The following is a 16,686-nucleotide window of genomic DNA, read 5'->3' as shown; positions in this document are numbered from 1 at the left end:
ACGGCCAACAGGAGACCCCTCTGACAGCAGCAGAGGCTGATGGGAGTGTTGGCAAGCAAGATGCTGGTTTCCAAGAGACGCTGAACGCTGGGATTGAACAACATGTGAGATCCTCTCACTTAAAATACCGGCCATAAATTCTAACAAATACACAACACCCCCCGCCCAGCCAGGCCTGCCTCCAAAAACAACACAGGAAGGGGCATTGGGAGTGGGGGCGGAGGGGATGGAGGCTGAGGTCCGGGGCTGAAAAGGACCCTCCGCTGCAGGTGCTTCTCGGGTGCTGGCCAGATACTTATCTTCCATCGTGGTCACAGAGCTTTGCAAACCTTTCCTGTGTTTGAGGTGTTTCCTTCTCTAGGCAGGAGCCTTTGGGTCTCAAGCAACCAGCCAAAGCATTACTTTCCCAGACTCCTTTGCAGCAGGGGAGGTGAGCACACGACCAGGCTCCTCTCATCTGAAGTCTCCGCCGAAGAGCTCAGTTTGGGGGCCAGTGATGCCAGCGGGGAGGCAGGGGACTTCAGGAGGCCGGGGAGGGTGGCATCAGAGCATCACATCCCAGGGGTGCCTGCGCGGTTCCGTCGGTTGAGCATCCAACTCTTGGCTTCAGCTCAGGTCATAATCTCACAGTTCGTCGGTTTGAGCCCTGCGTTGGGCTCTGTGCTGGCAGCTCAGAGCTTGCCTGGGATTCTCTCTCTCTCCCTCTCTCTCTGTCCCTCCCCTGCTCACGCTGTCTCCGTCTCTCTCAAAATAAATCAACTTTAAAAAAAAAAAGAACATCACATCTCAGATGCCACCCCGCTCTGAGCCTGATGTGCGGGTCCTGTCTCCAGTTCAGAATATCCTAAATGAATTCCTTTCCTAATGACAGAAGGCAGGCTGGGTTCTGTGGCTTGCAATTCCCGAGGCAGATGCAGGGAGGAACCTGGAGGAACATTCACTCAGCACACAGATGTCAGGTTCAAAGTTGTCTTTCACTGCCCCCTGCTCACCCCCACCCCACCCTTGGGCACTGGCTGACCAGCCTGGGTGGCAGCATGGTGAGCATCCGGTGAAAGCACAAGAGAAGTATGCCTGGGGCACCTGGGCGGCTCAGTCTGTTAAGCGTCCAACTTCGGCTCAGGTCACAATCTGACAGTTCGTGGGTTCGAGCCCCGTGTCGGGATCTATGTTGTCAGCACGGAGCCTGGAGCCTGCTTTGGATTCTGTGTCTCCCTCTCTCTCTGCTGCTCCTCCACTCATTCTCTCTCTCTCTCTCAAATAAATAAACAATAAAAAAAGAGAGATAGAGAGAAGTTTGCCTGTCCCACAGTTTTCCGTGCTGGGGCCACTGGAATAGGGTCAGCGGTGTGACTGGGCTGGGAGGCCAGGTGTGAGGGTGAAACACCTCCAGCTGCCTTGTGAAATCAGAGCCTAAGTGACCCTAGAAAGGGGGTTTACAGCCTGTCTTCCTGGCTGGCTACATGGTTGAAGGCCTCCCTTTCAAGATCTTTGTGAGATCCATGCACACACTCCAGTTGGCTGACCTTGAATCTGTCCCACTGACTTGTTTCCACTTTTGGGTGCTGGTTAAGAAAGAGACAGGCCGAGGAGCTTTCCGAGCCCGCGGAGGCCCGCGTACTTGGTGGGTGGCTGGTTTCACTTTCAGAGTGAGTTAGACACGGCCCCATTGTGGGTCCTCCCCCAACACGGAGTCACAAACCCACCCTGGCTCATCTGGATCAGGTCAGCACACGCTCTATTTACCAAATGCTTGCTCCTCGGGAAGCCCCACAGCCCAGTGGGGGGGCAGGGGAGGGGGGTGCCGGGCAGCCAGGAGCCTTGCTGGCTGGCCCCACCTGCCCAGTGTCCGAGCCTGGTGGAGCCACCAACCACCCCCACCCACCACGGGGCCATGGACGAGAATATTCATTTCTTCTCTTCCGTTCCACGGCATTTCAGTCTCTGCTGCTCGTCTCGGCCAGAGGCTCCTCCCAGGGGACAAGATCGCTGGCTGGGAATCGAGACACCTGGCTTCTGGTCCCCGCAGTGCCACTGGCGCACGAGTCACATGTGCTAAGGCTGCAGGCCGGAGGAAGAGGCTGTGGCTAACCTGAGCCACACGGAGCTAGCCAGAAGAATCTAGAGGGATTTATAGGTTCTGGAAACGGCGGAAGACTCCGCCCTCAGGGGGAGTGGAGAGAGCTTGGAGGAGGAGAGCTTCAAAGACCCCTTCAGGTTCCCGACCCCCAAGTGTCCCCTGGCTCATTCTGCTAGGATTCAGAGAGCCTCGTTGGCTAAATGGGATCGAACGCCCATCCCTTGGCTGGGAGGAGGGCACTTTGATTGACGGCTTGACAGTGACCTCACCTCGTGCAGGAAGGTAGATTTCCAAAGAGAAATGGGGTGCTGCTACCAGAGACGGGGGACCAGGCAGATGCTGAATAAGCAAGAGCCCAGAGTGCCCGGCCCCCCGTCTTTGGGCTCAGCCTCCCCAGCCCCACAGGGATGGGATAGGGTCCCACAGCGCTGAAAGTTCTCCCAGGACAGGCATCCTTGAATTGGAAGACTCTGACCCCAGCACCTTGCCTCCTCGGGGAAATGGGACTCTCTTCAGCCCTCAGGAGCAGCGCCTGGCGTGAGGATGCCTTGTGTGCCCCACCCAGAGGCCCCCCATTTAGGAGAGAACCGGGCAGGGGCAGGGCTGCCTGAGATGGAAGTGAGCTTCCCTCCCCCACGTGAGGCTTGAACCAGTGACCTTGATCTCAAGGGCCTTCAGGAGTTCATGAGCCAACGTGAGCGCAGCAGAGAGTGAGGGCCCCGGACCACACCCCACTCCTTCTCAGGGTGAGGCCCAAGGAGCACATGATTAGCTCAGCTCCTCAGGGCCCGGGGCCCTGCTCCCTGGGAGGCACCTTCACGCCAGAGCTGCTCCGGCTCAGCGGCCCCCCGCTCGCTCCTAACCAATGAGTGATTGTGTTCTCAGAACACTGGTCACAGGGCGCGAGCGGGACCCCTCGAAACAGGCTGGGAGATGGAAGGCAAAGATCACGAGCAAGGGTGTGCTGGGAGAGACAGCTCATGTCCCACACTTGGCCATTGGCCTCCCTCTACACCCCTGCAGCCCCCACCCCCCGCCTCCCTCTACCCCCCCTGCAGCCCCCACCCCAGCCTCCCTCTACCCCCCTGCAGCCCCTCTCCCCCGGCCTCCCTCTACACCCCCTGCAGCCCCCTCCCCCGGCCTCCCTCTATACCCCCTGCAGCCCCCACCCCCAGCCTCCCTCTACCCCCCCTGCAGCCCCCTCCCCCTGCCTCCCTCTACCCCCCCTGCAGCCCCCTCCCCCCCGCCTCCCTCTATACCCCCTGCAGCCTCCACCCCTGGCCTCCCTCTACACCCCCCCAGCAGCCCCCACCCCCGGCCTCCCTCTATACCCCCTGCAGCTCCCACTCCCAGCCTCCCTCTACCCCCCCTGCAGCCCCCACCCCCCGGCCTCCCTCTGCACCCCCTGCCCCCTACCCCTGCAGTCCCCCACCCCCGGCCTCCTCCACCTCTCCAGAAGCACCTGGGATCCCCAGCCCCACCCTTCCAGGCGCCAGGCCTAGGTGGCCAGAGGCCAGGAGGGTGGGGAGGGGGCTGTTGTGGGGCGCTGCCATCAGGAGGATGTGGCCAATGCCTTCAGGCCTGCGGTTCCGGCCCCCAGCGCTGCTGGCACCCTGGCTGAGGTCACCTGTGTCTTTCCCGCAGGAAGCAGAGGTGGCAGGAGCGGAGGCGGCAGGGAGGTGGGGGGGTCGGGGAGAGCTGCGAGGTGTGTGGTTTAGGCTGTGAAGCTCACATCAGTGCAAGCGCGGACACTCGGGCGAGTGGGTCTAGAGAGCCACCGCTCTCCACCAGCCCCTCTTCCTGTTTCTCTTTTCAATTCTCCCCTGAGATCATCCTCTGCCTGCCCACCCCCCACGTCTGTCCCTCTTCAGGGCCCAGAGCACAGACCACAGATGATGCCTCCGCATCAGCACCAAGGATCCAGAGAGCAGAGCAGCATGAGGGGTGGAGAGGGCAGAAACTTCCAGAAGCCCTATGCTTCCCTGAGAAGCACCAGGTAACAGCAGCTAGGAACACCTCCCAGCCTTTACTAAGGGTCAGGCCCTGTTCTAAACACCTGAGGCATTAATTCCTGACCACTGCCAAATGCGGTCCAATTCCAATAGCCAGGAGGTCATTGGAAATGCAATATCCCAGGCCCCACCCCAGACCTGCTGAGTCAGAATCTGCATTTTAATGTTTATTTTTGAGAAAGAGAGAAACAGAGACAGAGTGCGAGCAGGGGAGGGGCAGAGAGAGAGAGGGAGACACAGAATCCAAAGCAGGCTCCAGGCTCCAAGTTGTCACCACAGAGCCCTACGCGGGGCTCGACCTCACGAAACGCGAGATCATGACCTTAGCCGAAGTCAGACGCTTACATCCCTAGGCAATTCCTGTGCGCCGGAAGTTTGAGAAGCAGCATATTAACTCATTTAATCCCAACAACAACACTTTCAGGTAGGCACTCTTAGGGATCCTATTTTATGGATGAGGAAACTAAGGCACAGAGAGGTTAAGTATCTTGCCCAGGGCTGCACAGGTGGTAAGTGCCGGAGCTGGGGCTTGAACCCAGGCTGTTGCGCTCTAGAGGGCCCGTTCCTAACGGCTAGGCTTCCACTGCTTTTGGCACGAGGAGCCCTGGGAACTCTCTGCTGATGGTTCTGTGCCTACCCTGCCGACTCTGGCCTTCTAGAACCCAGGCTCGCCTTCCCACCATTTCTCTGACCCCGAGCTCTCTAGGGAGCGTCTGGATTTTATCCCCAGGCATACAAGATAAAAATACTTATCGGCATGGAGAATTTTTCAGGCACCGGCATCAGCCCGGCTCTGGGCTGGGAATTATAGTAGCTGCCAAAGATAGTCAAGACAGCCTGGCATCAAGGAGCCAAGAGTCAAGTTAAGGAGCCAGGAAACAGGCATGTGTGAAGATGGAGTAACAATGACGAGAGTGTATAAGGTGTTCTGACACTTCCTGGACAGCTGCTTCTTCAGGGCAGGCCTCATGGAGGAGGCGGCTTTGAGCCAGACCTAGAAGGCAGAGTAATAGCTAACACAGAGCCAGGGGCAGAGACCAGCCTCAGCAGGGGGCAGAGGTGGGAATGGACACGGGTGTAAAGAGGCCCATGCGGCCGAAACAGACACCTGGAGCTTTTTTCTTTCTTTTTTTTTTTTTTTTTAATTTTTAAATGTTTATTTATTTTTGAGAGAGAGCGAGAGAAAGAGAGAGACAGTACAGCAGGGGAGATGCAGAGAAAGAAAGGGAGACACAGAATCCAAAGCAGGCTCCAGGCTCTGAGCTGTCAGCACAGAGCCCGACGCGGGGCTCAAACTCACAGACCATGAGATCGTGACTTGAGCCGAAGCTGGGCACTCAACCGACTGAGCCGTCCAGGCGCCCCCAGACACCTGGAGCTTTAAACATCCTGAGTCCAAGGCTCATCCAGGTCCTGACGGTACCCCCACCCCCACTGTGGCATCTCGCCCAGAGCGCCCAGGGTCCCTTGATTTCCTCCTGTGGTGAAGAGCTCGCTCCATTGAACAAGCCCATTCTGGCTCTGGGGTGCACTCAGGTGTGTCCAGGGAGCAGACCTGTGAACAGATGGGTCTCCTCCAACCACACCGGAAGCCAGGTAGAGCCAGCCCAGCTGCTAACTGGGGAGTGAGAAATGTCTCCCAGGTTCAAGGTCCCCACTGCGTTGGATGGGTCCCTACAACCTTAGGGCCTTGAAGTCCTGGGTCCTCGGAATTGCCACTGTCACGCAGCAGTGTATCTGCCGGGGGACCTGCATAGCCCATCTCCCTACCTGAAGCCCTGCAGGGCTGGCACCAGGAAGGAAGGGGACGCTCGCACCTGAGCTCCTTGCCCGGGGAAACCCCAAGGCTGGTGTGTCCACACTCAGCAGTGCGCCCCTCCGGGTGGGACCTCCTTTGAAGGCACTGAGCACATGTGTGTTGTAAGTGCACCTTGGGCCACGCTCTCCACGCATGAATCTCTCCCATGATTCTCACTGCAGAGGTGAGGGCAGCCAGAACTCAGGACAGATAGGAAGCTCCCTTGTAGCACAAGTCAGCCCATTTCTAGAACAGCACGTACAGAATCCCTTCCCTCTTTAACCTCACTGCCACTCCTTCATGCCTGGCTCAGAATATTGCACACAAAAGGCACTCAACAATTGCTTCTTAAGAATACTTGGGTTAAAAGGCAACAGGGCCCTGGGACATGTGGTCCCAGAAGTTGCCACCAGAGGGCGGTGCTTGCTTCTCCCCAGCCTCTACGCAGTGCTCCTGCGGCTGCAAAAGCAAGGTGAATGGCCCAGATGGATCAGTACCAGCTTCCTACCTGCGGGTTCTGTGGACACCCCCCGATCTCCCCTCAAGATAAGGTGGAGAAGCAGGCATAGCCCTGGATTCCAGGAAGACAACGTGGGGGGAGCCCAAGGAAGGAGAAAGCCAAGACCAGCCACCTACAGAGGAATCTGGAGGCTCTCAGGTCCAGCCCCTCCCTGTACTGATTGATGATGAGTCTGAGCTCAGAGAGGGCAGCTCTCAGCCTTAGGTCACACAGCAGAGTGAGACTTGAACTCTGGCCTGCAGCCTACCAGATCCCTCATCCCATGCAATCCCCGGACAGAGCAGGGAACTTAACCCAGGAGGTTCCTCATCTTCCTTTTCTCAGTACTGATCAGAAACAGATTCACCCCCTTCTCCAGGGCCCTATTAGGGTTCCTGAGATGGTTCTCCGCTCCTCTCTGCTCCTTTTTCCCTTAGCCCTGGTGATGGCGTCCTCCTCCGCCTCCACGCCTGACAGAGCGCCAAGGACTCACAGTTCTGCCCCTGCAGCCCTGACCCACATCCTCAGCCCTCCTTCCCCCTCCCTCCCAAGTACCACCGCCATGCCCTCAGCCCCAGCTCCTTCTTAAGACAAAAGTCTGAAGACTCTTTCTCTGCCTTACCACCACAGCCCTGGTCGTCTGTCGTTCCTGGAAGGCTCAGAGGTCTTTCCTGCCTTGGGCTCCTACCATCACAGGCTTCAGCCAGTGGTCACTCTCGGAGGGAGGCCCTCCCTAGCCAGCCCCACCCCATATAAAGCAGACACTGGCCTATTCTGTCCTCACTCTTGCCCTTCTTCCCCAAGCACTTGCTCTCATTTAACTGTTGGGCATGGGTGGAAGATCTGCTTGGTGGCTGTCTTCCTGGCTGGACTGTGGCACCTCAAGGGCTCATGGATTCTCTGGCCCCTAAAGCCATTTGTGGCTCAGACAGACTCTCACACTGTATTTGTTGAAAGGATGGATGGATGGATGGATGGATGGATGGATGGATGGATGGATGGATGGATGGATGGATGGATGGATGGATGGATGGATGGATGGATGGATGGATGGATGGATGGATGGATGGATGGATGGATGGATGGATGGATGGATGGATGGATGGATGGATGGATGGATGGATGGATGGATGGATGGATGGATGGATGGATGGATGGATGGATGGATGGATGGATGGATGGATGGATGGATGGATGGATGGATGGATGGATGGATGGATGGATGGATGGATGGATGGATGGATGGATGGATGGATGGATGGATGGATGGATGGATGGATGGATGGATGGATGGATGGATGGATGGATGGATGGATGGATGGATGGATGGATGGATGGATGGATGGATGGATGGATGGATGGATGGATGGATGGATGGATGGATGGATGGATGGATGGATGGATGGATGGATGGATGGATGGATGGATGGATGGATGGATGGATGGATGGATGGATGGATGGATGGATGGATGGATGGATGGATGGATGGATGGATGGATGGATGGATGGATGGATGGATGGATGGATGGATGGATGGATGGATGGATGGATGGATGGATGGATGGATGGATGGATGGATGGATGGATGGATGGATGGATGGATGGATGGATGGATGGATGGATGGATGGATGGATGGATGGATGGATGGATGGATGGATGGATGGATGGATGGGTGGATGGATGGATGGATGGATAGATGGATGGATGGACAGACGGATGGACGGATGGATGGATGGATGGATGGGTGGATGGATGGATTGGATGGATGGACGGGTGGACGGACGGACGGATGGATGGATGGACGGATGGATGGATGGATGGATGGATGGATGGATGGACGGATGGATGGATGGATGGATGGACGGATGGATGGATGGACGGACAGATGCATGGATGGATGGATGGATGGGTGGATGGATGGTTGGGTGGATGGGTGGATGGATGGGTGGGTGGATGGATGGATGGACAGACAGATGGACGGATGGATGGATGGATGGGTGGATGGATTGGATGGATGGATGGACGGACGGACGGACGGATGGACGGATGGATGGATGGACTAATGGATGGATGGACAGATGAATGGATGGATGGACAGATGGATGGATGGACAGACAGATGCATGGATGGATGGGTGGATGGAAGGGAAGTTGTGGTGTCAGACTGAGGAGGTATCTGTTCATGCTTTCTTTAATTCAACAGGGATTTACTGGGTTCCTGCTGGCAGCCCCATGCTGGCCACTACAGGGGTTACAAGAACGTCTGGGACTTACCACCTGCATAATTCAAGGCACCCTCTCTCCATATGGGGGCAGGACAATAACAAATAATTGTAACTGAGGAACCATGTCAGTACAATGACCACTGGCCTGAAATTTCAGGACAAGCCCAGTATCGAGTGATAAGAGTATGTTCCTGTGATTTGATCCTAAGCCTTTTAAGGCTTTATCTAAATCCATTAATAAGACAGAAAAAAAGAACTGTTCAGTCTATCCAGGCAATTGTGCCTTTAGAAAAAGTGGTCCTAATGAGTGTAAGAGACATAGAGTGTGCCCAGGTCTAACAAAACACAGGCAGAAGACAAAAACATGAGAGCCTTGCTCGGCTGAGACAAACAGGGAGAGCTTCCCCACACCCACCCTTCACCTCCCCCCGGTTCTAGAACTCATATTCATCCAGTAAAAAATATTTATTGAGTGCCTGCTGTGTGCCAAGCTCTATCCCAGGTGCTTAGGAGCCAACAGTGAACAAAACAGAGATCTCTGGTCTTCCAGAAGCCACAGGCCAGCAATGGGGGTCGGGGAGACATAGGCAATAAGTAAAACAATGAAGTAAATGCCACAGGAATTAGAAGACAAATGCTATGGGAGAAGAAAGAACAGCACACGAGTGCAGGAGCGCCATTTTAAATAAGGCGGTCAGAGGAGGTGATGTGAAAATCTGAAAGGAAAGGGGATCTGGGGAGACCTAGAGGAGGCATGAAAACTATGGACTATCTTCTGACTTTGCCAAACAACTGCCATGTTTCCCAAAATGTGCCCCGTGCCCCCTGATCCGTGCCCTTGCCCAATGCCAGCGTGTAAGTCTACATGGGATGAAGTGGCTTGACTTGCCCTCAAAAAGTATTCAAGGGGGGCGCCTGGGTGGCTTAGTCGGTTAAGCGTCCGACTTTCGCTTAGGTCATGATCTCGCGGTTCGTGGGTTCGAGCCCCGCGTCGGGCTCTGTGCTGACTGCCAGCTCAGAGCCTGGAGCCTATTTCAGAATCTGTGTCTCCCTCTCTCTCTGACCCTCCCCTGCTCACGCTGTCTCTCTCTCCTAGAAATAAATAAAAATTTTTAAAAAATTAAAAAAAGTATTCAAGGGATTTGTGAACTGGAACATACAGAATGGAATGCTACCTGCAGCCTCCTTCCTCCATGCAAACTCCTACTCATCCTTCGAGACCCAAACACATCAGGAGAGAATTGGTTGCTCTCTCCTTTGAGCTACCCACCCGTATTTATTCAAGCCTCGCACCTTGCACAAACTTCTTTTATAGCCCCCCGATGCACTGTATCTCTCTTCTTTTCCTGAAGGTCTTTCCCTGCACTGGGAGCCCTAGAGGGGATCTGATCTCTGGACCCCTGGACCTCCTGGAGATGCTTGGTTAATGGTGGCAGCGTTGAAATGACCTATTGTGCCTTCAGTGCTCCCTCTTGGGTAAGTGGTTTGCATTTCTGGGGTCCTGGGGTGCCATCGTTGAGGTCCTTTGGGATGGGAGCAAGATAATTCAACTTTTGTCTGTTTTAAAGTTGAAAAAAAAAAGTGATGTTGAAGATGAGGGCTTGAGCCCCAACCAAAGCTCAAGGAGAGAAAAACCAGAGCCCCAGGACCTTGGCACCTGCTATGCCTATGTCAGGGGGCCCTTTCTGAATGTGCCCAGCTCCGTCGGCTCTGGCCGTGGCTCTGCTTCCCTAATGCCAGGAGCAGGACTCAGGCTGGCCCTGTTGGGGTCGAGGTCTCCCTCAGAGCCACCAACCACCCTGGCCACCAGGGGGCAGGGTAAAGTAGCTAGCCTGGGCCCTGGGCAGGGTGGGGGCTGGAGGGGTGCTGAGGGGTCCCAGATAAAGAGCAGACCACTGAGCCTGGGGATCAAACACCCAGAGAGCCTCCTTCCCGGGGGCCCTGCCTCGCTCAAGCCTGCCCTACCTTTCCCATGTGAGAGGCCGGGGACTCCAGCCTTACTTGAAGGGTAAGAATGATGGAAACAAGGGCCCTGGAGACTTAAAACAGGAGGCTGCATTTTTTTTTTTTAAACAAAGTCTTTGTTTTATCAAAATTAAAATCGGAACATTTGCCAATTTCTATCGCAAAAGCACTCCCAGCGTGGCCAATTTCAAGCTGACATTGTGATGCCCCTGAACTTAGCGTTGGGAACAGATACAGACGATTGGCCCTCGCCAGCTGGTACAAGCCGGCTCCAGCATACCCCTGGCTGTGGGGCGGGGAGGAGGGGGGTCCAGGTTCAAGGGCATGAGCTCCTCCTAGACTTCTGTAAGGAGCCCGGCCCCAGCTTGAGGAGGTCGAGAAGTCATAGCTCAGGTCCTAGATACTCATCAGTCAATGGGTTTGACTCCTTCAAGAGCCCACTGGATAGGTTCAAAATCCCAGGTCTGCAAAGCCAAGTCCTTCCTGCCTCCCAGCTTTTTTCAGTTCCTGGGAAGCACTGAGCAGTTTCCTACCCCAGGGCCTTCGCCTGTTAGGATCCCTCCGCCTGCAGTGCTGTCTCACCGTCAATCTCTGGGTTAGAACCACCTCTTCCTCAGAGACCTTTCCTGACGCCTCCCTCCCCCTTCAAATTAGCCTCTCCAGTTATTTCTGGAGAAGCTCCACCCTGACCTGAACCGTGTATGATCTGTGATCATCTGTATGAGGTCTGTCTCCCCCATAGACTGTCAGCCATTCGAGGGCAGGAACCGTGTGGAATTTGCGATCACCACATTGTCCCCTGTGCCTAGCACATGGCAAAGCCTGGAAAAGGCCGTTACTCTGTGATTGTTGAATGAATGCACACACGGTTACCCAAAGGCCCTTGCTCAGTCTCTGCATTTCACAGTTCCTTCTTCGGGAAAAAGGCAGGGTGCCTGGGGGGCTCAGTGGGTTAAGCCTCCAGCCCTTGATTTCAGCTCAGGTCATGATCTCATGGCTTGTGAGTTCGAACCCCGAGTCGTGCTCTGTGCTGACAGGCTGGAGCCAGCTTGGGATTCTCATATTCTCCCCCTCTCTCTCTGCCCCTCCTCTGCTTATGCATGCGCGTGCGCACTCTCTCTCTCTCTCTCAAAATAAATAAATACACTTAAAAAAAAAAAGAGATAGTACAACGTGGATCTTAAAATAACATTTAACATCTATAGAGAGCCTACTGTGTGCCAGTCTTTTACACATACTTAATGGCTTTAATCCTCACAACAGCACTCTGGGGTTGTGCTGGTCTCATCATCCCCATTTCCTAGGTGAGAAAACTGAGGCACAGAGAAGCCAGGTGAGCGCCCTCATTTACCAGGTTAGATTTGGCCCCGGGTATTGTCCCCAGGAGCCTCGGTTGAGCTCAAGGAAGCTCACTCTCCTTGGGAGGCCGCGGGAGGGCTCCAAGACATGGTGACTTTGGTGCCTCGGGGCTTAAAGGCCCATGGACAGGGCTGATAACTGATGAGCGCTGGGGGACGCTCAGGGCCAAGGCTGCCCCCCAAGTCTGGGAAGGCTCCCTACTGACAACGTGGCCAAGGTGAACCAGCTGTGCTTTTGACCACGTGTCCCCTACAGCCCCTCCTATCCCGCTGCGGGGAAGGGGTCAGCCCGGACTCTCAGGCTGCAGAGGTAAATCTCACTTCCCACAATCCTGTTCTTCCCAGAGGCTGGGTTGGGCGTGGTCATGTGACCGGCTCTGGCCAATGAGAAGTCGGGAGAGGCTGCGGGAGGGAAGCCTGGTCCTTTCTCCCGCCGTGGTCTCATCTGATGGGACACGTGGGACAGCAAACTTGTGGCCACCATCTTGTGGCCGCCGTCCTGTGGCCCTGAGGGAAGCTGGCCTCACAACAAGGCTGTGGCGCTCTGCGTGTGGAGTGGCGATGTGGGACAAACCACGGTCCTTCCCGTTGCTGCTGAGGTGCCAAGTTTAAGCGGCCCTGAGATATCGGGTTATTTGTCCTTTTGATGTTTCTGTTCAGTTAGTATTCCCTGCACCCAAAAGCACCCCAACAGATACAGAAGGAATAGGTAGCAAAAAGAAGAGGAGGGAAAGCGTTCTTTTCTAGGTTCTTATGTGGTTTTTAAAAGATGTTTGTTTATTTTTAAGAGAGAGGGACACATTGGGGCGCCTGGGTGGCTTAGTCGGTTAAGCGTCCGACTTTTGCTTAGGTCATGATCTCGCGGTTTGTGGGTTCGAGCCCCGCGTCGGGCTCTGTGCTGACTGCCAGCTCAGAGCCTGGAGCGTGTTTCAGTCTGTGACTCTCCCTCTCTCTCTGACCCTCCCCTGCTCACACTTGCTCTCTCTCTCTCCTAGAAATAAAGAAAAAAAAAAAGAAAAAAAAAAAAAAGAGAGAGAGGGACACAGAGTGTGAGCAGGGGAGGGGCAGAGAGAGAGACCGAGACACAGAATCCAAAGCAGGCTCCAGACTCCGAGCTGTTAGCACAGAGCCCAACGTGGGGCTCGAACCCATGAACCGTGAGATCATGACCTGAGCCAAAGTCGGACGCTTAACCGACCGAGCCACCCAGGCAGCTCTAGGTTCTTATGTTTTAAAACGGGAAGGAGAGAGTCTGTGTGCCCAGCAGAGAGCTTTGGGAGAGGATGCACTGAGTAGGCACTGAGTAGATCTGAGCTCCCAGATACCCCTGGGGGGAGGCGGGCAGAGGGGGATCCTTCCCCCTCCTCCCCAGCTGAGCCTGGACGTGGGGCACAGAGACGATCCCCGACAGGTGTGGGGCATCTGAGGTTCAGAGGGCCATTGCTCTCTCCTCCCAGGCCGAACCCTGGGGAGGTGGCTGGGAACCCAGAGAAGAAATGGCCGCGTGGAATATTCAGGCACAGGATGCTGGGCTCAGACAGTCCTCTGAGCGGTGCAGAATCCGTGAGGTAAGCCCCTGGGCAGAGCGGACCTGGACGTCCCAAGAGGGACGAGGACCCAGGAGGCTCTGCAGGAGGGAGCATGGTCCAGCGGGTATGTGGGTGGAACCAGGAGCCCAGAGCAGAAGAGACCTTGACAAACCCAGCAGGTGTCACACGGACGTGCGGGGCCAGCCAACCTCTCCCCACTGCCAGGATGCAACCCTCAGGGCCAGCCCCCCCCGCTCCGGAAATGTGGCGAGAGAGGACTTCCAGTCCTCTCATTTCCCCCCACTTCAGCGGAATGGAAGCACCTAATAGAAATCAAGTGTACGGGTGGAGAAAGAGAGCGAGTTCTAGTGCGCGTACTTCTGTGTTTATGGCAAGAATCCGTAGCTCCCTCCCCTCCCCCAGTGGTAAATAGCAGTTGGCCAGAGGAAGGACAGGGACGGCCACCCACACCCACACTCTCACTGTGCCGCTGCCTTGCAGCGGGTCCCCTGTTTCCTCCGTGGGCCCGCACCTCACTCACTACTTCCTCCCACCCACACCACCACCTCCAGGCAGCAACTTCACACCCGAGACTGACCCTGCGCGCGCGCCCCCACCCAGCCTCCCTTCCTGCAGGCGTGCAGTCCAGCTGCTCCCAGCCTCGGGGCTTAGCCTCGCACTCTTGACTCCTGTCCTGGAAATCCCTCCTTCCTCTCCAGCTTCTCCCCTGCTGGGCCCCGCCCATAATGTTCTTGACATCTGTTTCTGGTCATGTTGAGTTTCTGCCTATGTTTTCCCTTCCTCCAGATGCACACGTGGCAGTAAGTGGCTGCCAGCCCGGGTCGCGAGCTGGCAGCAGCAGGAGGTTAGCAGCGGACGTTGCTGCAGAGTTTCACCCCCTGGCCAAGGACTCCTGAATCTTGCTTCCTGCAGCTCCTCTCCCCTCCGGCTCCGTGAAATCATTCATCCTGCAGATGCCCTTGGTGCGCCGGCTAATGCACAAAACACCATCGGGTTTGGGCCTCATTGGAAGCAAAACAGAGACTCATGGGGACGGGGTGACGAGCCCAGTTCACGGGTACAGAAAAGATGATGGCGTCGGCTCGGAGACGGGAACTCTTCTAAGCAAACGGGGCTCCGGGATTGGAATTCACCCTGGCCAGGCTCCAGAGCCCATGCGCTCTGGAATTCAAGCACTTACCACTTCCCTGAAATTTCTCAAGCCCCTGTCACTTGGCACTTTATATTTTCTGGGACAGTCAGCACTAATTTCACAGTCCTTCCCATTGTTGGTCCAAGGGTCCTGGTCTGGAGTTCTGAAAGTCACCCCATACAGCGTTGGATACCCCTCAAAGGCCTCAGTGGGGCAAGAGAGGAGGGGCTTTGAATCCAATGTGACAGAGAGGGACAATGGGGGCGTCCAGAGAGGTTAGATCATTACCCAGCACCGTGTCATCCTCAGGTCATTCATGGGCAGGCCTGGCCCAGAAGCCCACCTCTTGGCACCCAGGCCTTCCCTCCTCTCATTGTCCTAGAAAAGTCTAGTGGGAACAACAGAGCCCGGGAGACCCGTTGCCTTAGCTGGACCCCCTACCTGGCTGCCCTCCTCCCGCCCCTCCTCTGCTCTTAAATCTCTTGCTTCCTTTGAAATCCAGTGGGAATACCGCCCTGTCCCACAGGGTGGCGTCCTCAGTCCACACCCAGGGCACGGCTGCCTCCGGTCTCCCCTGCACAATCCATGCTCCACCTGGGAGGTCAAGGCCAGACTAAGGCAGACATTCAAGGCCTTTTATGACGTGGCCTCTCCCTCCCTTTCCAGCCTCAAATCCCATCCTGCTCTGTCTCTCCCACCTTTCCAAACATTTCCATAGCCTGCTGCCCGGTCCAGGGGCCCAGAACACAGATCGCACCGGCCCATGGCCGCCTCTTGCATCCGCTGTGCCTTTGCCCCCACATCCCGTGTCTTTCAAACTCCTAGTCGTCCTCCAAGGCCCGGCTCAAATGCCCCCTCCACTAAGAAGCTTTCCCGGATCACCCTCTCTAGAATTCTCCACGCGCTTCCACGTACACCAGCGCAGCAGAGGAAGGGCCTCTGGTGTGAATCCCAGACACGCCCTACCCAAGCCCATGGGATGGACCCGGCCCACCCGTCCAGGCAGCAGGTCCCCAGCGACACGGCCAGGCTCAGCCGCCTGCCCCAGCTCTGCCCTTGGTTTCAACTCAGATCCCTGTCTGATCACCATCGCCCACCCCATATCCCCTGTATCCCCCCTCCCCCCACCGCCACGCCACCCAACCAAGCAACGGCCAAGCAGAGGTGAGGTCCCCTGACTCCTAGTCTAGGCTGTTTTCCATTTCATGAGCCTCTTCTCCTCATGCCCCTCCTCTCTCTTCCCTTCCTGGTTCACTTAACATTTCAGAGGGAAATATTCTTTTCGAAGTATGTAACTGAAAGGGATGATCTCCGGGGTGGGGAGGTAACCACGTGGGCTAGCCCGAGCCACCAGGACTAAGCACCGCAGATCTCCTGGGGCACACAGGCTTGGGGGCCTCCAGTTTTCCGGGGCTTTCGTCCAGTCCCCACCAAAGCGTTGCCTTCCGGGAGGGTCCCCATCACAACGACCCAGGGGCTCTTACCACCCATCGGAGATAAGCCACCAAGCCAGGAACTGGGCTCCTGTGGGATAACTTGGCCCAGGCAGACATCAGAGGCCACTCTGAGCCACAGATAGAAGTGTCTGCAGCAGGTCTGCTGAGCCAGTAGAAGAGCTGCTTTCTGAGAGCTGTGAACTTTGCTGCCAGAAAAAATAAATAAGTAAAAGCGGCAAACCCGCTTGTCCTGTGATGGGACCCTGACAAAGGCTCCTGGCATTGGGGGGGCGACCGTTACCACCGGGGGGTGCAGGGAGGGAGTGCTGGTTAGGCTAATGGCTAGTGAACAGCGCCTGGGCGGAAAGCACGCCCTCAGATCGCCTCCCGGTTAGGTTAGTAGCCTCTGACCTGTTAGGAGCCTCTTGGGTGAGCACAGCAGGGAGTCAGGTAAGTGGGAAACTCCTTCCATGGCCGTAGGGGTCGCAAAGACACGAAGACTTCCATCTACCCTTGCCTGGGTGGGGGCCACCAGGCTGGGCTCAGTCCTGGGCAGTTCCTGCTGGATAGCTCGCACACAGCACCCAGGAAGCCGTCTAACACAGCCATGGGGAGGCGCCGGGGAAGAGG

This window comes from Hyaena hyaena, unplaced genomic scaffold (genome assembly GCF_003009895.1).
Source record: "Hyaena hyaena isolate Hyena2069 unplaced genomic scaffold, ASM300989v1 scaffold_280, whole genome shotgun sequence".
NCBI lineage: Eukaryota > Metazoa > Chordata > Mammalia > Carnivora > Hyaenidae > Hyaena > Hyaena hyaena.
Note: the sequence above shows the minus strand (reverse complement) of the source record.